The 22,642-nt window shown below is 36.2% G+C and overlaps 1 protein-coding gene across 3 annotated transcripts in view; it reads left to right on the top strand.

The window, feature by feature from the left end:
- cdi (serine/threonine kinase) overlaps positions 1-22,642 on the top strand; it is a 355,509-nt gene that overhangs the window by 245,253 nt on the left and 87,614 nt on the right. The window lies entirely within an intron of this gene.

Genomic DNA, 22,642 nt, shown 5'->3' with positions numbered 1-22,642 from the left:
TCGAAAACCCAATAGAGTTTTTACGTTAGAGCAAAATTTGAAACTATATTTCAAACGTCGCTTGTACTTGCCCCCCCCCTTAGAAACCACAACATGGGCGCCCTTGCTAAGCTTGTATATCAGCTTTTTGCTCCTCTTCGGAAAAAATCCTGTGACGTTTCTGCTTATAGCGTACAGCGAGCCTAAGGCTCGGAGTGAACAACTAGTAAGTTTACATTGAAATCATGTTTTCATTAATACGATTTGTTAAATGTTTACGGGTCTCATAGTTTTAAATAAGTTCAAGGGTGGCGATACTCTGTACCGCCAGAAAGGAAAACGCGCTGGTTATCTCTCGTGATGTTTCAATATGATTCCCCGCCCCCTCCGCCCCTTATGGGCAATATTGTTTCGGTAGATGAGGATCTCTTGTGGGTGAGTATAAACTAACGGATAGGTGGAGCCGAAGCTAACAGTAGTCTCCATACAAAGAATCGTAATTGAAAAGCCGCAATCAGAAGAAGGAGAAAAGAAATCACTACACATTGTTATTGTTTCGTGTCTCATCCATTGTTAGTGTGCTGTCGTGCGAATATATGGTTTTCACAGACGAGTTGGTATAATCACGGGATAGCCACAGAACGCGTGTAGCGCCTTGTATTGATTTGTATCTGTTCCCTCCTGTCCCGAGACTATTTTTTTTTTTAATTTTTCAGGAAAGGAAAAAAAAAAAATGTTAACACGAGGCTTCAGGGGGTTTACTACAGGCTCATCGACGGCGAATCTCAATGGGGAAATGCTCTTTTCTTTTATTTCAGCAAAATTCGCACATAAATATACGACTTCGTTATGTTCCTTTTTTTTCATTAAAAGTGTTTTTCACTTTCTCAGGTTTTTAATGCGTCGTTGGGAATATTAATGAGGGTGTTAAAGAGAAAGTCTTTTTATTTTAGGAAGAAGAAAAAGTGTTCCACACTTGCGAATTGTTAGTTTTCTGCAGTATGTAGGGGAAAAGACAATTCTTAACATTGAAATATTAAACGTCCTGGAAGCACAGAATCACAGACCTCTTTTATAGTCTGATAGCTAGAGCGCGATGTCTCAGAGAATTAAATTAAATTAAATTTCCAATTTTACGTCTGATGGTCATGTCATTTAGGTTAAACGAAACGGATTATTAGTAGTGAAAATGAATGATTACGAATTAATTGGTAGAATGAGAAAGTGGTAGGAAACGGGAGAACTCCGAGAAAATCCACGGGCATAGTGTTGTCCAGCACGCACTCGCGTCTCCGGGGGTGGAATCAAGGTCTCCTCGTACTCGAGGTGATCGCTGTACGACTGACTCACTGTGCCTTCTTTATTAAGGTTACCTTCGAGACAATTTGGGACTAATATCGAAAAGGTATCATGGAAGTATCTTGTGCCTTCTCTTGAACCTTACGCAATTCTCCTCCCGGGATCTACTATATTCAGTGGCGGATCTAGAAGATAAAAACTGGGGGGGGGCAGCCAGAACCCAGACTATGATAGGTATATCATGAGTTTACTATAAACTTTCAAAAATATAGAAATAATAGCTTAAGCAGTGGAGGATCTAGAAGGTAGAAACTGAGAGACAGCCAGAACCCAGACTATGATAGGTATATCATGAGTTTACTATAAACTTTCAAAAATATAGAAATAATAGCTTAAGCAGTGGAGGATCTAGAAGGTAAAAACTGAGAGACAGCAAGAACCGAGACTATTATAGGTATATCATGAGTTTACTATAAACTTTCAAAAATATAGAAATAATAGCTTAAGCAGTGGAGGATCTAGAAGGTAGAAACTGAGAGACAGCCAGAATCCAGACTATTATAGGTATATCATGAGTTTACTATAAACTTTCAAAAATATAGAAATAATAGCTTAAGCAAAGGAGGATCTAGAAGGTAGAAACTGAGAGACAGCCAGAATCCAGACTATTATAGGTATATCATGAGTTTACTATAAACTTTCAAAAATATAGAAATAATAGCTTAAGCAAAGGAGGATCTAGAAGGTAGAAACTGAGAGACAGCCAGAATCCAGACTATGATAGGTATATCATGAGTTTACTATAAACTTTCAAAAATATAGAAATAATAGCTTAAGCAGTGGAGGATCTAGAAGGTAGAAACTGAGAGACAGCCAGAACCCAGACTATGATAGGTATATCATGAGTTTACTATAAACTTTCAAAAATATATAAATAATAGCTTAAGCAGTGGAGGATCTAGAAGGTAGAAACTGAGAGACAGCCAGAACCCAGACTATGATAGGTATATCATGAGTTTACTATAAACTTTCAAAAATATAGAAATAATAGCTTAAGCAGTGGAGGATCTAGAAGGTAAAAACTGAGAGACAGCAAGAACCGAGACTATTATAGGTATATCATGAGTTTACTATAAACTTTCAAAAATATATAAATAATAGCTTAAGCAGTGGAGGATCTAGAAGGTAGAAACTGAGAGACAGCCAGAACCCAGACTATGATAGGTATATCATGAGTTTACTATAAACTTTTACAAATATGTAAGTAATAGCTTGTTTCTGTCATTCAAAAAACTGGGGAACTTAGGCTTCCGGCTCCGATCTAGATTCCCCACTGACTATACTTCTAATAGGGCTGGTCCTAGGCAATTTGCCGCCCCGTGCGATAGCGTCATTTGTCCCCCTTTTCTCCAGAAAGAATATATCTTAAAAGCCATGATTCTATATATGCTACTCCATCATGAACAACGAAGGGGAGGGAAAGGGCTAAAACACTACAACAATCACGTTGTGTCTGTTTTTTCTTTAAACAATAGTCTAACATATTATGATGTTAGTGAAAGATAAATCAAACACCTACAGAGGAAAGATGGTAATCCTTTTATAAAATTCAATACCAAGCTTCAATCTCAATATTCTATATCAGTTTGCAATTCCAGTGCAACTGGCTCTTTCATCTTTATTTCTTGATTTTCCTTCTACATCTGTTAAAATTACCCCCCCCCCTCCAAAAAAAATATCCACCTTCAATGATAAGGAACTTGTTTGTGACAGACTAGTTTTCATATCAAAACTGTGATAACTAATTAAATGGAACAGCTGCTTCCTACTGTTTGAGAATTCAGTCCTTGCATTAGATAACAATCAAGCGATTCATGCAGGGATTTATTTGACCATTTGCTTTAGTATTATCCATGTGACATTAGTCTAATGCGACCTAAACATGATTTATAAATGTAGTATTCAAATAGAAAACCTGCTTAGTAAATTTAACTACCATCATCATGAAGTCTGTTTCCAACAAGAAGTATCTATCTATTAAAATGCTACAATAGCAATTAAAGGCGCCCAAGCTCCAGTGTATAACTATGGCTTTCAAATCTTTCATTTACGGTTATGTGTGATTTCACGTTTAACAGAGACAAACATTTTAAGTACGAGTACTTTAAATAAATCAGTTAACTAGATCTTTTTCATAAAGTTTGATATAAAATTGTTGTTCCAAGCCTTTGTATTTTAATAAGCCTTCTCTAAAATCAATGCACATGAATTGTGCTTCCATCTTCCGAGTTCTTTTAAACTATATGTTGTGGAAATTTATATGTTTGTGGCCAATCCTTTCGACAATGAGATCTCGGAAACTACAGGCTCTAGAAAGATGACGTTTTCACTGATCGATTGGAAATTTTGCGTAGATTGTCCAGTTCTACTTGAATATTTTAAAAACATGGCCGTTATTTCTTTATTACATTTTTTAGGGTACACATGGAAGCGTTGAATTTTTTTTAAAAAAAAAGAAACTAAACAACTTAACCTACGCGTTATACATTCCAAAACCACGCTATTGTAAATAGGGGTTGCATATATCTCAGGCGTTTATTTCATGGCCAAGTAAATAATGAAAAAGGAACGATAACCATTTCTCCAGTTTAACCAGGAAGATGAATCTTTATTTTTAGAGTGATTTGCCCAATGAACACCATATATAACTTCGATTATAATTAATTGCGTATGTAATGTATTTGGTTATTACATACTGCATGGAAGAAGAAAGAAAACACTGGTCATGCATGAATTAGATAATCCAACCGGAAGTAGGCTCAAATCTTGCAAACGGTGCGTAATATTGAGATCCCCTTTATGATACACCTTGCCGATTTTTTTTAAAATCAAGACTTCTTTCACTTGTGTCTGTAAAGGGACATGTACAGATGTGAGGAATGAGGAGATGATTTATGCTCATATGCGAATGATGCGCTGTGTAGAGAGCGCAGGTTCAACTAGTTTATTTTAAATAATATAGTTCTGACAGACATTTGCCGCTCCGTGCAAATGCACGTGCTGCACAGATAGTAGAACTGGCCATTACTCTTAAGCCCGACGAGATATTTAAAAATCATCTTATACAGTGCCGGACAGAAATATCCGGGGGTAAAAAAACCTACAGTAAGTGTTCTGGAATTGCATATTCACAGAAGGTAGAAGTTACAATTTGCGGACAGAAGACACCATCACATTAAGGAAACATTCTTTATATATACAATGGTTTTTCAGAGTATGTTGCAGAATCTGGAAAACCAAAGCATTTTTGTTCATACCGATATTTAAGAAAGATAATTATTGGGAATAGTATTTTCGAAACACATTTTTTTTAAATGTTACTGAAAATAGTTTGAAAAGAGGAGGGTTGTTTCTTCTCTGTTCTAGAGGAATTTAATCCACCTCTTACTGCGAAATAATCCCTAGTGGTTAAATATCTTCCAGGTTATCCCAAGGGAATCCGTTCCTAGCGGTGAGATTAAAACCCTTTTGATGTTGGGGAGAAGTAGACAATTATAATCTGTCTTCATATAAATGATGGTTCTTCGTTATTTCCTTCTAGGTACAATATTTCCGTAATTAGTGCATTTATATAATATAAAAAAAAAGAACAACCGTGACAGATAGAATCAATTGAAAGTTCACGGTGAACAACAAGTATTGATTTACGTTTTAAATTGCCTGTCTGTGCTATTATCAGCGCTTATTAAACTAGAGGCAGCCAAAATTCTTCTTCGATTAATCTTAATATAGATTCCCCTTGTTAGACAGCTTGGAAGATTTCCGATGATTGATTGTTGTAGTCAGCAGAAAAAGCTATTAGTTGGATCGCATGAGTCGTTGAAAACTTTCTGTTGACCAAAGGGGAGGATGCTGTAATTTCCTGTTTTACACGAAAGTCAAATAAAAGGACACAGAAACTCACTTTAAGGGATTATTGAATTGTTCGACAAAATCAGCCTTTTGATAAACATATGTATGATAAATCTTGAACTTCCGAAGGTTTTTTTTTTTTTTTTTTTTTTTTTTTTTTGTTAAACTGCTCTTTGCTGTGGTGGTGAAGACTTCTCTCTCTTTTTCTCTCTCTCTCTTTCTCTTTCTCTTTCTCTCTGTCTCTCTTTTCTCTCTCTCTTTCTCTTTTTTTTCTCTCTCTCTCTTTTCTCTCTCTCTCTTTCTCTCTCTCGCTGTCTCTCTCTCTGTCTCTCTTTCTCTCTGTCTCTCTCTTTCTTTTTCTCTCTCTCTCTTTCTCTCTCTTTTTTCTCTCTCTTTCTTTCTTTCTCTTTTTCTCTCTCTCTCTTTCTCTCTCTCTTTTTTCTCTCTTTCTCTCTCTCTCTTTTTTTCTCTCTTTCTCTCTCTCTGTCTCTCTCTTTCTTTTTCTCTCTCTCTTTCTGTCTCTCTCTCTCTCACACACACACACAAATTGTACACGTATGTTCGAGCACTGTTTTCAGTGGACATCTAATTACGATTCTATGGTTTATTTATGATTTCACCTATTTTTATGGAACATTACAGATTTACAGCCACTTATGTGTGTATTTCATTTTTATTAAAATTTTCATTCGTTTGGATGGGATTGAGAAGCTGGTTGGGACATTGGTGGAGAAAAAAAACTGTATCATAAGGGACGTGCTAGACGGTATGGTGTCAGGAAAAATAGGGAGGGGGCGAAGGGTACAGTTGACGGACGGTATCAAAACAGAAAAATCTTACGTGAAGACGAAGAGGTTAGCTGAGGACCGTGGAGCATGGAAGCTCAGTTGCGGCAAGTTCCTGTCAATAATGGCAAAATACCTATAATGATGATGATTATGATCTTAATAAGTTTAAACGTTTGGGCAAGTTTGAAGTTTCCTGACTGATTTTTTCCTACTTTCGTAGCAACACTATCTGTTTGACAGCAATTGAATTACGTAGTACTAGGCCTACTTAACAAGAGTGCAAATTGACTGAGAACACAAGACATATGTATGCAACAGATACATTAGAAATGAATCAGAAAGCTTATGGTGATGCAACATTAAGACGAACAACCTTTTTTGAGTGGCACAAACGGTTCGAGAGGATACGGAGTGAGTGAAGGATGACGAGCGCACTAGTCGACCCACAACAACCCGAATCGATTACAACATCGCTAAAATGGTCAAAGTAGATGGATAATTTTCGTCTCGATTAATTACAGATACACTCAGTTAATAACAGATATACCAAAAACTGTGTTTTATGAACTTTAACCGAAGACTTGAGAAAATGGAAAGTGTGCGCAAGATTTGTTCCGCAGTGTCTGACTCAAAAACAAATCATAACCTTGCACCATCCCCTTCATTCTCCACACCTCCCTCCGCGCGATTAATTTCTGTTCCCTAAGGTGAAGTTGCAGCTAAATGGGAAAAATTCGATAGCATTAAGGAGATTAAAAAAAACTGATTGACTAGTTAAACAGGATTTCCACCAAAGATTTCCAAGATCATGAAAAAGTTGGAAATAGGTACACTCGAGTCCAAAATTATTGTCGCATGTCTATAAATATGATATTGTAAGAATATAATTTGATAACAAATTCGTCCGGTATTTCTTATAATGTTAGTATGTGTACAATCGGCAAAGACATGTGTGTGGTAAATTTCATGTCAAAAGAGCAGTAAATAAGAACAATAAAACGACAATGAAACTTTGTTGTTTATTTAACATTTTGTGTTAGTCATTCTAATTTTCGTATTTATAATTCTTTTCCTATAAAATTTACCACAAATATACAGTTCCCGATTATACACATAGTATCAGTACCCTGCAAAATTATTATCAAATTATATTCTTACAAGAAGACAGTTATAGATATGCGACAATCATTTTGGACATGAGTGTACATGCTCAGCAATGTGTATTTCTTAAAATGGAGCCTATTTTGAATAAACAAACTAAAAACATGATACAACAAGCCTTCTTACTTTTCTTCGAGTGGCCCTAGTCCGGGAACTTACGGATTGCACTGTGCAGAATGGTTTAACGTTCGTTGTTACATTAAATATTTTTAAATAACGTTCGGAACGTTTGAACTTTTCCTTGGGAAATATATATACTTAGCTTATTAAACATTTGTAAATGAGAGTTTTGAAACTACTTCAATTTTATAGAAGACTTAGTTAATTAAACAGTTTTTAATGACCATTTGAAACATTTACTAAAACTTTGTTTAGTAAGAATTTTAAATTGGTGTTTAAAAAGCCTTATTCTTATACTGAAAAGATGTAAGTGATTTAAAAATAAATAAATAAGGGTGGCATTCAGAGAGAATTCCTTAATCAAACATTAGTCATGCAATTAGTTAGTGTCGTATTAGCTCTGTACTAAGGAAATAGTACTTTTTGGTATTCAGAATCTGCTTGGAGTTCAGCTAATAGGTTGATTTAGATATGATTGACTAATATAACCCCAATACCTCGAGTGAGAAAAATAAATGTGGCAACTACGGAAATTTAGACATGCGCGTGCATAGTCTGTAAAAATGAAAATATATGAAATACGAAACTGAAAATGTTTTCTTTGTGGTTAGACATCACAACAGCTTAAAAATACTAGTTGCGAAATCGGATTATAATTAATGTATTCGTTTCTAAGGGATGTATTTACGAGGGGAATGAGTGAAGTCAATTAATATTAGAGACAATATAAAGTTTATGTTCTAATTATAAGGGAAGATAATTTATAGGTCAGTTGTATGTATCCCTCAAAAATTGACAATTTTCATTCCTCTCTCACTGTTCACTTTAAGAAACAGTTTTGTTGTAGAGGACTTGGTTAAATAGCTACTTCATAGTTTAAATCTGCTCTAAATTAGTTAATTCACATGTGATTTACTTGGTCAACTACTATCTGCTAATCAGAGATTCTGAATACACATCTAATAACCATGCGTTAGTCGAACCCTTAATATGGTGCTAACCATACGTCAAAACGACTCTCCATAAGGTTCATACTTTTTTTTAAATTCGAGAGCGACCTTGCAGTGATTATTATGCAACCCACACGTCACTTGTGACCTTGCAGGTTGCATGAGCATTAGGAGGATATTGTATACGATTACGTTTAAAAAAAAAGTCTCGTGAATGGGGAGAAAAGGTTACATATTGTGATAGTAACTGTGGACCGTGGTAACAGATACCATCTGAATTTGATTGAATTTTTCACAAAGCAAATGTGAACACGGAAGTAAACATGATCCCAGTCAAAGCAACAAGAAATCACAAAATAGTTGTTGGTTATGGTGAATTCATCTGTAGAGGAAAGAGCCAATTAAACAAAGAGAAGGACAGTTGGGTATTAACTGGAAAAGAATCACAAAAATGCAGATAGGGCTATGCGATATATCGATCGATCGATAGTTTTCATATACAGGATGTTTCAGAACAACACCGACGTTTGAGAGGTGATTCCTGACACCAAGAGGAGACAAAAAATATGGACCAATCTGGGTGCACAAATGCTTTCTTTCGGAGTTATAGGCTGCCGAAAACATGAAAAACCATAAACTTTAAAGGTCCATAGCTCCAATACTATGGGACCTACCGTAGTCGGGTCAAGACTTCACTTAGAAAGTAGTATGTGCCCTATCCAAAAATCGATGTGTCAGAATCCTAAGATATTTCGGCAACAATTTGTATAGAGGGACTTGGTGAGTACTTGAAATTAAATGCCCGTAGTCAAATTCGCCGAATGAAAATACAGCGTTGCCATTTACCTGGATCCACAACATAAGTTAATGAAGTTAGTCTTTTACGCTAACGTGCCGATGGCCAACCCCCATTCATCATACTCTTACAAAAGTTATCCATCTCCCGGTAAATGGCAACGTTGCATTTTCATTTAACATTGGTCGCATAAAGAGTGTGCAGCCTAAACGGATCGTCCAATTTTAAAATTTTCTTTTCTTTAGATTGAAAACATATTTGGAGACGGTTAACATTTTGTTGATAATAACAGAGTTACCCTATGTCTGGGAAATTTTGAGACACCCTATATATATATATATATATATATATATATATATATATATATATATATATATATCGTATTTCTTCGAATATAAGGCGCCATCGAATCTAAGACGCACCTGAAATTTCACCTCATTTAAACTCATTTTAAAAAAAAGCTTCGAATCTATGGCGCAGCACTAATGTACAAATAAATACATTCCTTCGATAAACATTTTCATTTTTTCATTTTTCATGAGCGATTACCATCTTTGTGCAGTCTCTCATTGTTGTAATACAACCAATTTTAAGCAAATTAGTTGTAACTAACAGTATTAAAGACTGCAGTAGTTTCTATGTTGTAATCTACGTGCAATGCAGGTCCGCAACCAGAGGGAGGGCTAGGGGTCCAGAGCCCCCTTAAACTTTTCGTGGCCCCTCCAGACCTCAACACAATAAACACGACTTAGGTATGTGTAAGAGCATTTTTAATGACTTGGCCCCCCTAACATATCCATGGCTTCCCAAACCTCTATGGCTGGTTTCGGGTCTGGTGGAATGAATACATATGTATATTGCAGTATATACATCGAATCTAAGGCGCACCTGAATTTTAGACGTCTAAAAGCTGACAAAAAGGTCTGCCTTATATTCGAAGAACTACGGTATATATATATACGAAAGGGACAAGAGTAGAGTGATCCATTGAACTCTGTTACTAATGAAAGTGGCCCCCAGTTGAGAAAAGTTGGAGAAACACTGGTGCGAAGAAATTAAAAACTTGTTGCTATGTGTTAATCAATGACTAGTGTTCCTTTTACTCAGTTTAAGGAGAGATTTTTTTTGTGTAAGAGCAACTTTTTGGTTTTGATGACCCCACAATTGTATTCCTTTTAATGACATTCCCAGTCACTGTAAATAATTGCAGCCCTCTTCCGGACTGTTTTGGTAATTAGTAACGGTGTAAATGTACTTTGCGATAGTATAAAGCTGTGCGGAAATACATAATAAAGGGAAAGACCTTGAGCTATACATTCTATCGTTTTTACTTGAACGAAGTGTTTACAAAAAGTTAAATGCCGATATCCTCCTTCTCACCTTCTGAAGTGTTTTATTTGAAACAAATTGTTCCCGATGCGATAATACCTTTTGTCTGTCAGTCAGAGGGCGTCCCGTTTCCGGAGTGACCTTGGAGAAAGTAGATCAGACATTTTGAGCAGGAGAAAGTGTGAGAGAGATATTTTTATTGAAGTGAAGGTATTTCACCCGCAAACAATGCATCTCACGCTGGACCGTGTGTACTCCACAGAGAAAGTAATCCAAATGTGGCACATTAACTATACACAAGTACCATACAGTTTGTTCACTCACTTGTACTTTTTTTTTTTTTTTTGTTCAATTCTGACACATATTCTTCTTCTTTATTTCGTGCTGGGTAAAAGTTGAGATTCTTACCAGATTAAGTGTGTAAATCTTTCTTATACGATATTAGTGTCGTAATCTGGAAGATCTTGGTTTTATCTCTCTTTTGATGCACTGGCGAGAGTGTTTCAACCGAAGTTCAACGAACCGCTAAGTGAAATGGCTCCTCCATGCATTCGCTGATTAAGCATAAATTTATTAATTTTTTAAGGTGATCAAAGAGTGGCTGTGTGCCAGTTACGTGTTTGCCTCCTCTCTGAACACCAAGAAATTTTGTTTTTTCGTGGTTGTTTCTACTTAAATCATGTTCTATAGAAAGAAAGTCAACCGAGATGATAGCTGCTAAATGAGAAAAAGAGTTAAAATTTAATACAATAACAGATCCACGAATGTAATTAGTGCATTCACAAATATATCGAGAATGGTAGAGATTTCCCTTTTCTGGATTTTTGAAATGAAATGAAATGAAATCTCTGAGTTTTACGTCCCACGGGTATGCCGGTTAGGGTAAAGGAGACGGTGATGATGAGTAATGAATGAAATGGTGGAATGAAGGAAGTGGGAGGAAACGGGAGAACCCCGAGAAAACCCACGCACACGGTGTTTGTCCACCACAAAGTTCACTTGGCGGGGGCTGGGATCGAACCCGGGACCCCTAGCACCAGAGGTGAACGCTCTACCACTGAGCCACCGCAGTCCCCTTTCTGGATTTTTGTCCGTATACTATAATTACGTAAATACTACCCCTGTTAGTAGTTTTGTTGTAATTATATGTTGTATGTATACGAGGGGCTCCTGAACCATTTGTAGCCCAACCTAGAAGGAGTGCACGTGAAATTATGAACTTTTGAAATCACGAAATTATGAAAGTTATTTTACATATCCCCCCCTCTCCGAAGTTCAATAGACTTCCTTGGATGGTGCTCCAATTTTTGCAGGCCTGTTTTTAAAAAAATCTAATGATTGTTCCCCGCAACCGTGTTCAGTAGCACTACCCATCTCCGTATTAGAACCAAAATAGCACCCTTTCAAGCGTTTAAGTTTGAGAAATAAGTAATAGTCTGACGGAGCTAGATCTGCGAAATAAGTAGGATGATATAGACATTGAAACCCTACATCATTCATCATCTGTAAAGTCAGTTCATTACGCCAGGTGATCACTGCATTCTCCAACGCTTCATCACTTCCAAAACGTTTACTGCCTAGAACTCTCAGCTTAGGGAAAAAGGTGGAAATCGCTAGGAACAAGGTCCGGACTCTAGGGTGGATGATGAAAAATTTCGCATCCGAATTGATCCAGCAATTCTTGAGTTAAAGCAGCAGTAACTAACTGGCGGGAGAAAATATAACATGGGAATTCTGAAACTCGTAAACAGATACGACAAATGTTTAAATGCAGGAGGTGATTATGTGGAGAACTAAAGGAAGCTTCAGATATAACAACTGTTTTTTTTTTTTTCAATAAATATTGTGTTTTCCATTTTGTATCAGTAGACATGTTTTATTTTCAAGATGACTTTCGTACTATGGCATAAAAGAAATTAGTGTGTTTATGTATTAGTATGTTTCTTGTGGAATTTTATCAGATACTGTGCACTGTGTTACAGTCTATAATGTGAACCTGCTGTGAGGGGATTCAGATTGTTGGCTAGATCCGCTTGATATTTTTGTAGTGTGAAATTTGTTATCGCGTAGCTGGGAATAGTATACATACAAACGTACTGGCATGCAAATGCACTTTAACAGCATACGCTGCAATTATCGAAGTGCTATCACTCCTAGACTACAGCTCCACAAAACCCCACCATTCTTTGTCGAAGACCCTGTTTATTTGAAGTTCTAAAATTTAATACGAGGTGTGATCAAGAAATACGTGAATAATTTTGTTAGAAACAAACTAATAAGCTTACATGGAATTTGATTTAATCTCCTTCAAAGTACTGTCCTTGGTTAGCAATACACTTATCACAACATTGAATCCATAACTGGAAGCATTTCTGGAAGGTTTCTTTTGGAAGGGCGTTCAGCTGCTTTGTTGTGGCCCTCTCAGTGTCAGGAACGGTGTCCAAACGTTTTCCTTTAAGCATGGTTTTAATTTTTCGAAAGAGCCAGACAGAAGTCGCGTCATGTTATATCTGGAGAGTACGGTGGATGTGAAGAGATAGGCATAACGTGGAATAGTTCGGCCAAAAACTCCTGTTGGTCATTGAAAAGTCGGGGAACGAATTTCACACTTCTCATTTCCAAATCGATGGTTAAAGTGCTTGGTACGGACCTGTACGAGATGTTTCGTTCTTTGGAACACACTCGAAAAGTTATTTGCTTGTTTGAACGAGCAATTTTTTTCCTTTTTATTTTTGTACTTTTTTGCTGTTTTTGAGGTTAAACGATGTCCCGAACGTTGCTCATCTTCTTCCGACTTATTTCCGCTTTTGAAATCACTCATACCATCTGTAAACAGTTTCCAGAATTATAGCATTATCACCATACACCAATTTCAACGTTTGATGAGTTTCTTTGGCACTTTTTTGCAACTTGAAACAGAACTTAGTGTTCACGCGTTGTTAATGCGCAACAGACACAGTAAACACACTCACTCTAGTGGCTCTGGACGCTGACTGGCAAGTCAGAACGTGTTCTAACTTGACGCTGCTTATCTCAAGAGATCATGCTATTGGACACATTACATCAAATGGTTGTAGCATCATCAGTAGTTGCTGCTAAAAAAAAATCGCCGCATTTTTTCAATACACCCTGTATTTAGGAGAGTATCACGAAGAAAAAATTTTAGAAAACGTATTTCTTAATTCTGGATGGAGCTTGTGTACTAGCGGTAGATTGTAAATGATAAAACTAATACCATTGTTAAACCATTTTTCGTTCAAGCACATCGAATATATATATATATATATATATATATATATATATATATATATATATATATATATATATATATATATATATATATATATATATATATATATATATATAATATTGTAGAATTGAAAATTGTCGTAGTAAACCTGACATTGAGGATGAGTATAAAAGCTGTTTCCCTTTCTGAGGGTGAAATCCACAATGAGACCACAGTGAGGGAAGAAGCTGCTCGACAGTTTGATTTTGGCGTTCCCCCCTTGAAAAGAGCAGCGGCCTGCTAATACCTTGACACTGTTGGGAGTTGACGTGGATGTATGAACGTGGAAAAAGGGTGGGATATGAGACATCGACTGAATGTGGGAAAGGAATCATCGTATACATCACGTGACATTGGGATGCCACGAGCGAGGGGGAAATGAAAATCTCATTGTCTGGAGATGATGGCGTTTGGTTTGAACATGGTTGTCTTTTTCGGAAAATTAAGATTTCTCCCCCTTTCTATAAACTGTCATTTGTTTCCAGATTCATGAACAAATTTAACAGCAGTTGGTTGCTGTCCTTTTATTTCTTCCACTGCTTTGAGCATGTTCAGTTGAACACATCTTGCATCTGTTGAACTATTATTGTCCTCCGGTGTTTTTATTTTAAAGCAACAAAAGTACTTTGCGAACAAGTAATGTTTACACAAGAATATTATGCACCATGCTTATTGAAGTTATACCACATCATGAAAACAGTTAGAAGGATTGCGGTGGCTCAGCGTTCACCTCTGGTGTTTGGGTCCCGGGTTCAAACCCTGCTCCCGCCAAGTGAACTTTGTGGTGGACAAACACCGTGTGCGTGGGTTTCCTCGGGGCTCTCCCGTTTCCTCCTACTTTCTTCATTCCACTATTACAGACGCCATGTGAGGCACCCTGACGTCCTCAATGCTTAGTCGATTATTGTTTTTTTATTGAGCCATTTAATTTATTTCATATAAAAGAATATTTTTTTTTTTTTTTTTTTTTTTTAAGAATTGGGTTTTAGCAAAACCTCCTTTTATATATTTACTGTCTGTTCGGGAACGAAAAAATTTCAAAAAACTACTTGATGGGTTAATAATTCTGCCCAATAGAGAGGGTAAAAAGTTAGGAATAATGTTCTTTGAAGGAGGTTATACATCAAGTTGAACCCATAATATGGACAAACTTCGATTACCCATGTATCCGTATGGAAGTAATTATCGATCATCCTGCTTGGTAGACTACCCGCAGTGCAATTTCAATTTGCGGTTTAGTATAATGCTCAGGATACAAAATTCTAATTTGTCCTTGGAATACAACGCTTTAATGAAACTAAATGTTTTTTTTTTTTTATTCGACAAACTTAAAAACATAAATGTTTTCTATTTCCAAATATTCAAGCTCTTAAAGTAGGTCTATACGTAATTTAATTTAAGATAAAGTGCTATATTTCAGACTAGGCTTCGTAAAATGAAGATTGCTCATGAGTTCGGTTTACCAAAAACCAAAACCAAATTCCCCTTAATACTGCTCGTTTCTTAAATCCTTATTAGTTTCTTACATTAATATTTAAAATGTCAACAACTACTTGTACTACTACTACTACTACTACTACTATTAGTTTGTGTATAACACCAGTGAAAACTTGAAAAACAAGAATGCAATAACTCAGTTTAACTTCGTGCATGTACTGTTCAGTAATAATAATAATAATAATAATAATATAAAAAGAAGAAAAGACGCTTAGAAAATCTCATTTAAATTTTGTGGTGGATTCCGTCTTGTGCTTGCAGATTTACTTTCTTGCATATCTTAGCTAGAGAAAAATAGCAAAATAAAAATTAAAAAAAAAAAAAAAATAAACTAGCTGAAACATGTGACTGGGCAGTTGTCTAAAGTTCAACTTCTTTCTATTTTTGCATGAGCACTAGTAGAAAGTTATGTGTGATCAGGTACAACTTTTAAATCAGAAGTTAAAGCTGTGAAAAGAGATGTTTTTGTTTCTACCTTTCCCTCAAAAGTGAAGTTATACAACTGGGTTTCTCTAAACATGTAACATTTATAAAGATTGCAAATGCAAAATGAATCAACAAGAAGTTGTATTGTTAAGACTTTTCAAACTATGCTGTACATAAATAGAGGAAGTCTTATATAGGATCACCGTGTCCGACTGTCTGTCGGTTCACAAGTATCAATACAAAACCCTAAATAAAAAAAAATAAAAAATATATTATGGAGTCACTTTCAAGAATTTGTTCTATCTACTTCCAGCGGTAGAGTGCTTACCTCTGGTGCATGGGATCCCTGGTTCGATCCCAGGAGAGGTAAGTTTGTGATGCACAGCATTGTGCCCGTGGGTTTTCTCGGAGTAGTTCCACATTCTCATTCCACCAATTTTTCCATCATTCACTTGCTTTAATCATCGTCTAATAAACGATCTTAGTCTAACGGACATAATCATGGGACGTTAAAGTCAGATTATATTTTCAACATTGTATTCATACCGGAAGTGGTATAACGTACTATTTTCGGTTATAACATTGATCACCACAAACCAGAAACGGTAATAGATAGCAAGAAGCCCTTTTTCAAGATGGATTCAGCTTCTGAAGTATAAATTCCATCCTTTCCTTTATATTCATACTAAGTCGTCATACAGTACTACCATTTTTATTTCAACATTAACCGCCATGGAGGAAAACCGGATACGAGGAGTTCAGAGTAGTGGTGGGCACAAAAAACGTTTTTTAGAAAACCGAAACCGGTCTTTGAAAATTTTCAAAAAAACTGTTTCGGTTTTCTACAAAAACTTTCGGTTTTCACCGAAACCGGTTATCAGTTTTTGAACAGATCCGATTTCGTTTTTTTTTTTTTTTTTTTTTTTTTCAAAATTTGTTCTATTTCTGACCAGAATAGTGTTTCGTTGTTCTCCAGAAGCCGAATCTGTTTCCACAGAAATAGTTTTGTGTGTTTTCCAAAAGTTTTCACCGAAACCAGTTACGGTGAAAACCGAACCGGTTTTGAAGAATACCAAAACCGGTTTGGAGAAAACCGAAATGTCTGTTTTCGATTTTTCTAGAAACCGGTTTTGCCCATCCCTAGTTCAGAGTTAGGGCGGGTGGTGGGGTGACATTTCCCGCAAAGGCTATCATTTTTTCAAAATTCAGGTATTTAACATGTATAAGCAATTTGACATTATACCTTACCATATGATGATATATATCGGTGCTTTATATTGTTTTGATGTAAAACGCTGTACTTTGATCCCACCTTCATCGTCCAGGCGATCTGCCCCACCAAATGGCCTTTCTGTACCGCCACTGCAATATATAGACAGACTTTGAACTTAGATAGACAAGTACTAACAACGTATACTTTCTTCATATTATAATTATTTTAATTTATAATTACAAGATTACATTGCCACACGAATTATTTCGTGTAAGAAGAATGGAATAAAGTGAAATGCCGTTTAGGCTAAGGGAAACGGATAATTAAGGCAAGTAAGTGATAATGGAATGACAGTGTGCTAGAAAACGGGATGCCCTGAGAAGACCCATGGACACGATGTTGTCTATCACAAACGTACTTGGCCGGAGATCAAAGCAGGGGCTCCACACAGGAGAAGTAAGTACTCTGTCGCTGAGCCGGGGCCACGGTGGCTCATTGGTAGAGCGTTCACCTCTGGTGCTTGGGGTCCCAGGTTCAATCCCAGCCCCCGCCAAGTGAACTTTGTGGTGGACAAACAACGTGTGCGTGGGTTTTCTCGGGGTTCTCCCATTTCCTCCCACTTTCTTCATTCCACCATTTCATTTATTACTCATCATCACCGTCTCCTTTAGCCTAACCGGCATAATCGTAGGACGTAAAAGCAAAGATTTCATTTTCTGCCGCTGAGCCACTGCGCTCTCCTCGTTTGGAAGAATTGACGTTATTTTCCATCATGCCCTGCGTCTGGAATTTGACTATTTTATCCTCTAGCTGGAATACCCTGCAAAGTTAGGGTAGTTGCGTAATTATCCTAGGTACCGTCCGCAGCAAAAAACCTGCAACATGAGCATGTAAGTTTATTGTGAAACGACGAATTCTTTTGCTCCAAAATTAGTGTGCAGGTGAGAATGCCGAGGTTTCTTCTGGTGTGATTCATGCCACTTAGACGTTATGTTGATTCCCTGCGCTGTTAGAGGTAGGGTTTTTTGCTGCGGACTGTACAAGGTTGCTGCAGAGAATAAACATAGAATAGGCTAAAGACACATTGGCGTATGCAGGTTGGTGCACCAAGGCTTTATGAAAATTTTAATAAATTTGCATCACTGATACGAATATAGCATTTGACGCAAGAGGAAAGCCACCTAGTTGTTGTAAATCCTTGCATTGCAAGTAACGCTTGTATATTTCATTTCGGATATTGCAGACTTCCAACCTGCGTCATTGTGGTTTCCATAGCGACATGGACGTAATCTTAGAGGAGCACAGATTGTGTTCTTCTTTTCACTTAAAAACAATGATCTTGAGAAAGAATTCATCCATATTTTAAATGCCACGAAATACCTTGCAAAGAGGTTAAGTAAAGTTTCCAGTGAAAGATGCTGAAAGAAAAAAAAAAGAAGAAGAAATAATGAAGTATTCTTGTTCCGTCCTAGTTCCTCAAGGTATAGCGAACTGTTCAAGGTATAGCGAACTGTTAGCGAGGTAGAGAAAATATGCACACGAGTTTTATTAAAAAAAAAAAAAAAAAAAAAAAAAAAAAGTCGTGTTGAAGGTTTTCGTTGCTTCTCCATAACATTTTATAATTGAAACAAAATAACCGATAGGCAGAAACGAAAACGAAATACAATAGTTCTTTTCTCTGGTACCATAAACTGGGGCTACTTGGAAAACTGACAATTTTTTTGTGTTATATGGTATAATAATGAGAGAACTATGACAGATCCGTCGTTTTCTTTCAGATCAATGAAAAGTATATACCTAAAAGAAACAATATGGATGGTCATAAGTGCTGTGTCTTATTTATAGATTGGTATAAAAATTCTCACAGCAATTAATAATTGTGTGTGTGTGTGTTTTTTTAATTTTCTGTAAATTGTCTCTGTGTTTCCTTAATGAAAAGTGATTTTTTTTTACCTGGTTGTACTAAATATCATTGCCTTCAGAAATTTCCTAATGAGACGAATTAGCTTTACATTTTCACTTCCTTTCTGGGACAATTTGTGGCCATTTTCATTTTTTTTTTATTTTTATTTATTTATTTATTTATTTATTTTAGTAAAAATGATATTAATCAAGGGATAGACAACGATGACATTATTGAAGTTTTGCCTGAACCTACCCATTAACCGCAGAGAACAAGATATTTTTCCATATGACTTTGCAGTAAAGAAATTCAATTATGTGAATTTTTGTCCTTATCGTACTATGTTACATTATTATTATTATAACAGTACCATACGATACTTTTGCAGAGATTTAACGTAAATGTACACTTGTAAAAATGGTACCAGCTAATTTTGTAAGGCAATTACTGATCTGAAACATTCATGAATTTCATAAAATTATTGGCATGGGACACTTGGGTTCGAATCCCGGCGAGAGCTCATGTGGTTCAGATTCCACGTTAATCAATAGGTCCACATCTCATATAGCCTCGCTGCTGAAAAGGGACGTTAAACTCAAAATCAACTCAACTTCATAAAATTATGTAGGGCATAGTTTAGTGTCTTAAAGTCTCAAGAGCTTATGCGTGTATTGACATTTGCCAAAATTTTCCTTACATTGTTTGAAAAACTACCGTTTATAAAAGCATATTGGTTCTGTAGGTCTTCAGAAAGACAAGCTTACCACTGTAGTTACTTTAAATTGGTTCAACAATTTATTGTTTAACTAAAAGGTTGTGCGAAAAGAAGAGTACTCTTTTTAAAAAACAGCTTAGGAATGTATTACTATGAAAGAAACATAGGCATGTTGTGTATCAATCTTCTCAGGAAAGTGTGATCTTGCAAGTGGTCCTTGCAAATAGACCAATGATTCACACAGCTCTTACTACTATGAAAAGGCATATATTTTCCAAATAGCCCGAAAAGCGGGGCTACTTGGAAACAGCACATTCTGACTGCTGGGAGGCTTCAGTCTCATTAAAATTTTGTTATGACTGCAGAAAAAAAAGTAACATGGACTAAGCTCTAGAAACATCACAAGAGAAAGAAAATTTATTTGCAATATACAGTATAACAAGGGGTAGTATGAAAAAGAAGAAAAATCCAAGAAACCCCAGTTTACGGTATTTTAAATTGTAGTAGACAGATTAACGAACCAATTTAAGGGTAGTTTAGTATTTTTCACGAAAAAAAAACTAGGTGCCTAGTATTGTTCCTCCACCAGTATACCAAGAGGTTTTCGAAGAAGGGTGGAATTTCCTGAAGAAAAGTAACAAGTGGGTGCCAGGCTGTTTTTAATAATAACAAACAGAATTAATAAATATACAAGTAAACCACAAGCCTAGAACCATTACTACATCTACCAAAAGTCAAATCTTCATGTTCCTACTGTGGGAATCAGGTAATTGGCTATAATGATCAGTTTCTGAGTCTATCTTTCGTTTTCCGGTGACTCATTCTAGGTAGATTTCTACTAGTAGTGGGCACAAAAACCGAAAAACCGTTTTTTGAAAATTTTCAAAAACTTTTTCACCGAAACCGGTTATCGGTTTTCTCCAAAATCTGTTTGGTTTTTCACGGATCCGGTTTCGGTTTGCTTCAAAACCGGTTCCGGTTTCTTCCAAAATTTGTTCTATTTCTGACCAGAATAGTGTGTCGTTCTCCGGAAACCGAAACAGAAATAGTTTTGTTTTCCAAAAGTTTTTACGTAAACCAGTTTCGGGGAAAACCGAAACCGGTTTTGAAGAAAACCGAACCCCGCCATAGGAGAAAACCGAAATGTTTTTTTCGGATTTCGGTTTTTCCAGAAACCGATTTCCGGTTTTTATAAAAAAAAAACTGTTTTACCCATCCCTAATTTCTACACTGAAAATTCCTGCTATGACTCAGTGGTAGAGCATTCACCTCTGGTGCATAGGATCCTTGTGGTGGACAAACACCGTATACTTGGGTTCTCTCGAGGTTCTCCCGTTTTCCCTCCACTTTCTTCATTCCACTATTTCATTCATTTCTCAGCGTCACCGTCTCCTTTAGCCTAGCCGGCATAAGCGTGGGACGTAAAACTTAAAAGAGTTGATTGCATTTCATTTTCACGCATGTTTCGTATGGAAACTCATTTTATACGAAGTCAGTCACCTACCTTTAGTTTTAAGTATGTAACTAACCTATCAGAGTAACGAAAAAATGGGGGGGGGGAATAAGAAATTAAAAGAAAAGTAACTGACTTCAAAAACGCGCTAAAAAGCAAAAAATAATAATAAATTTGAAGTGACTTCAATAAAAGCGTTAAGGCAGAAAATAATAAACACTAAAAATCAGAGAATAATAGTAACAAAGTACTTAAAGATAGAAAGTAAGATATTACTATAAAATAGCCCATTACTATTATTTAAAAAAAATAAGGTCGTGCCAAGCCATACATTTTAATCTATATATATATATATATATATATATATATATATATATATATATATATATATATATAAAATAAATTTACTGTAACTTTTGAACCACCGAACCGATCTCGATCAAATTTTGAAAATAGATACGGTTCGGACCTGGAATGTTTTTTATCATTTCAGTTTGCCAGTCCAACTTAGGGGAGGGAAGATATTTTGAAAATGGTCGAAATTAGTATCGAACCCATAGTTTTCGGGGTCACTGAGATGAACAGTGACACTTCTGGTGCTGTTTAAATTCCAAATTCAGCCCCGCAACTTGAGTGGAGAAGAAATATAGAAATGATAGAAAATGACCGGTATTAATGTCGAATCCATAGGTGTCGGGTTCGCTGAGACGAATAGTGACACTTCCAATGCCGTTTAAATCCAAATTCAGCCCTTTATGTTCAAAATGAAACGTATTCTTGCGGTGCGAAGAACGTGTATTCTGCTAGTACCTCATAAAGTTTCCATCGAAGTAGTTTTATATTAGGTATTAATTTTTTTCGGTTTGGCACGACTTCAAAAATATTTTATAGATAATAGTAATAAATTATTTTCTTATAAATTACTTTTTAGCGGTCCTATTATTATTTTCCTGCCTTTCAGCGTCTTTTTTGAAGCTGGTGCAAATTTTTTTAAAAAGTTTTTTTTTTTTTTTATCTTTAGTTGAAAGAACAAAATGTGCAGAATTTTGAGGACATTAAGCGTAATACTATACGTGCTTAGAAGCTCATTCCAAAAGAGGTCTTATATGAGTGGGTTAGGGTTCTGGAGTAAGAATACAGCAACAGAAGGCTATATTGACATTGATGGTATTGAATGTCGGTCTTTCCGAGATTGAAAATAAACGAACAGGCTTCATGTTGATTTAATGCGATATTTTTAAATATTCGACTGTATATATTCTTCCTGCTTTTTATAATAATAATAAATGTGAATATTTACCAAATATTATTCTTCGCAGGTAGCACACGCTATGATGACAAGTATGAGGAAGAATTTTTCCGGAGTTAGGCTTGATTTCTTTAGAGCTTACATACATAATCTTCTCATTTCTGCACCGAGAGAGAAACGCATTCTTTAATTTCTTGTGTTGTTGGGGGTAGATGATGAAACTTGTTTATGATGATGCGCCAGTGAAAGTGGGCGTTGTTTTGGAAAAGATCGAGGATGAATGTCTGTCTCCGTTGAGAGGCAACGGAGAAAGAGGAGTATTTTACTTGGCCATCAACTCCACTTGCGTTGCCCAGGCCATTTTTTTTATCCCTTTTCTTCTGCCCTGACGTCTGTAGTCTGCGCCAGAAGTCATTTCACATACATCAGCACTAGGACCTCCCCGTCTCCTTCGTTCTTCGTGTTCATTGGATTTTTACTAAATTCGGAATACATAATTGTACTACAGTCAGTGCTTCCGTAAGCGACCATTTCTAGTCCAGCTGAAGAGGCCTCATTGTGAT

This window comes from Thermobia domestica, chromosome 16 (genome assembly GCF_964235325.1).
Source record: "Thermobia domestica chromosome 16, izTheDome1.hap1.1, whole genome shotgun sequence".
In the NCBI taxonomy this organism is placed as follows: domain Eukaryota; kingdom Metazoa; phylum Arthropoda; class Insecta; order Zygentoma; family Lepismatidae; genus Thermobia; species Thermobia domestica.
Note: the sequence above shows the minus strand (reverse complement) of the source record. Positions and strands in the feature narration are given on the sequence as shown.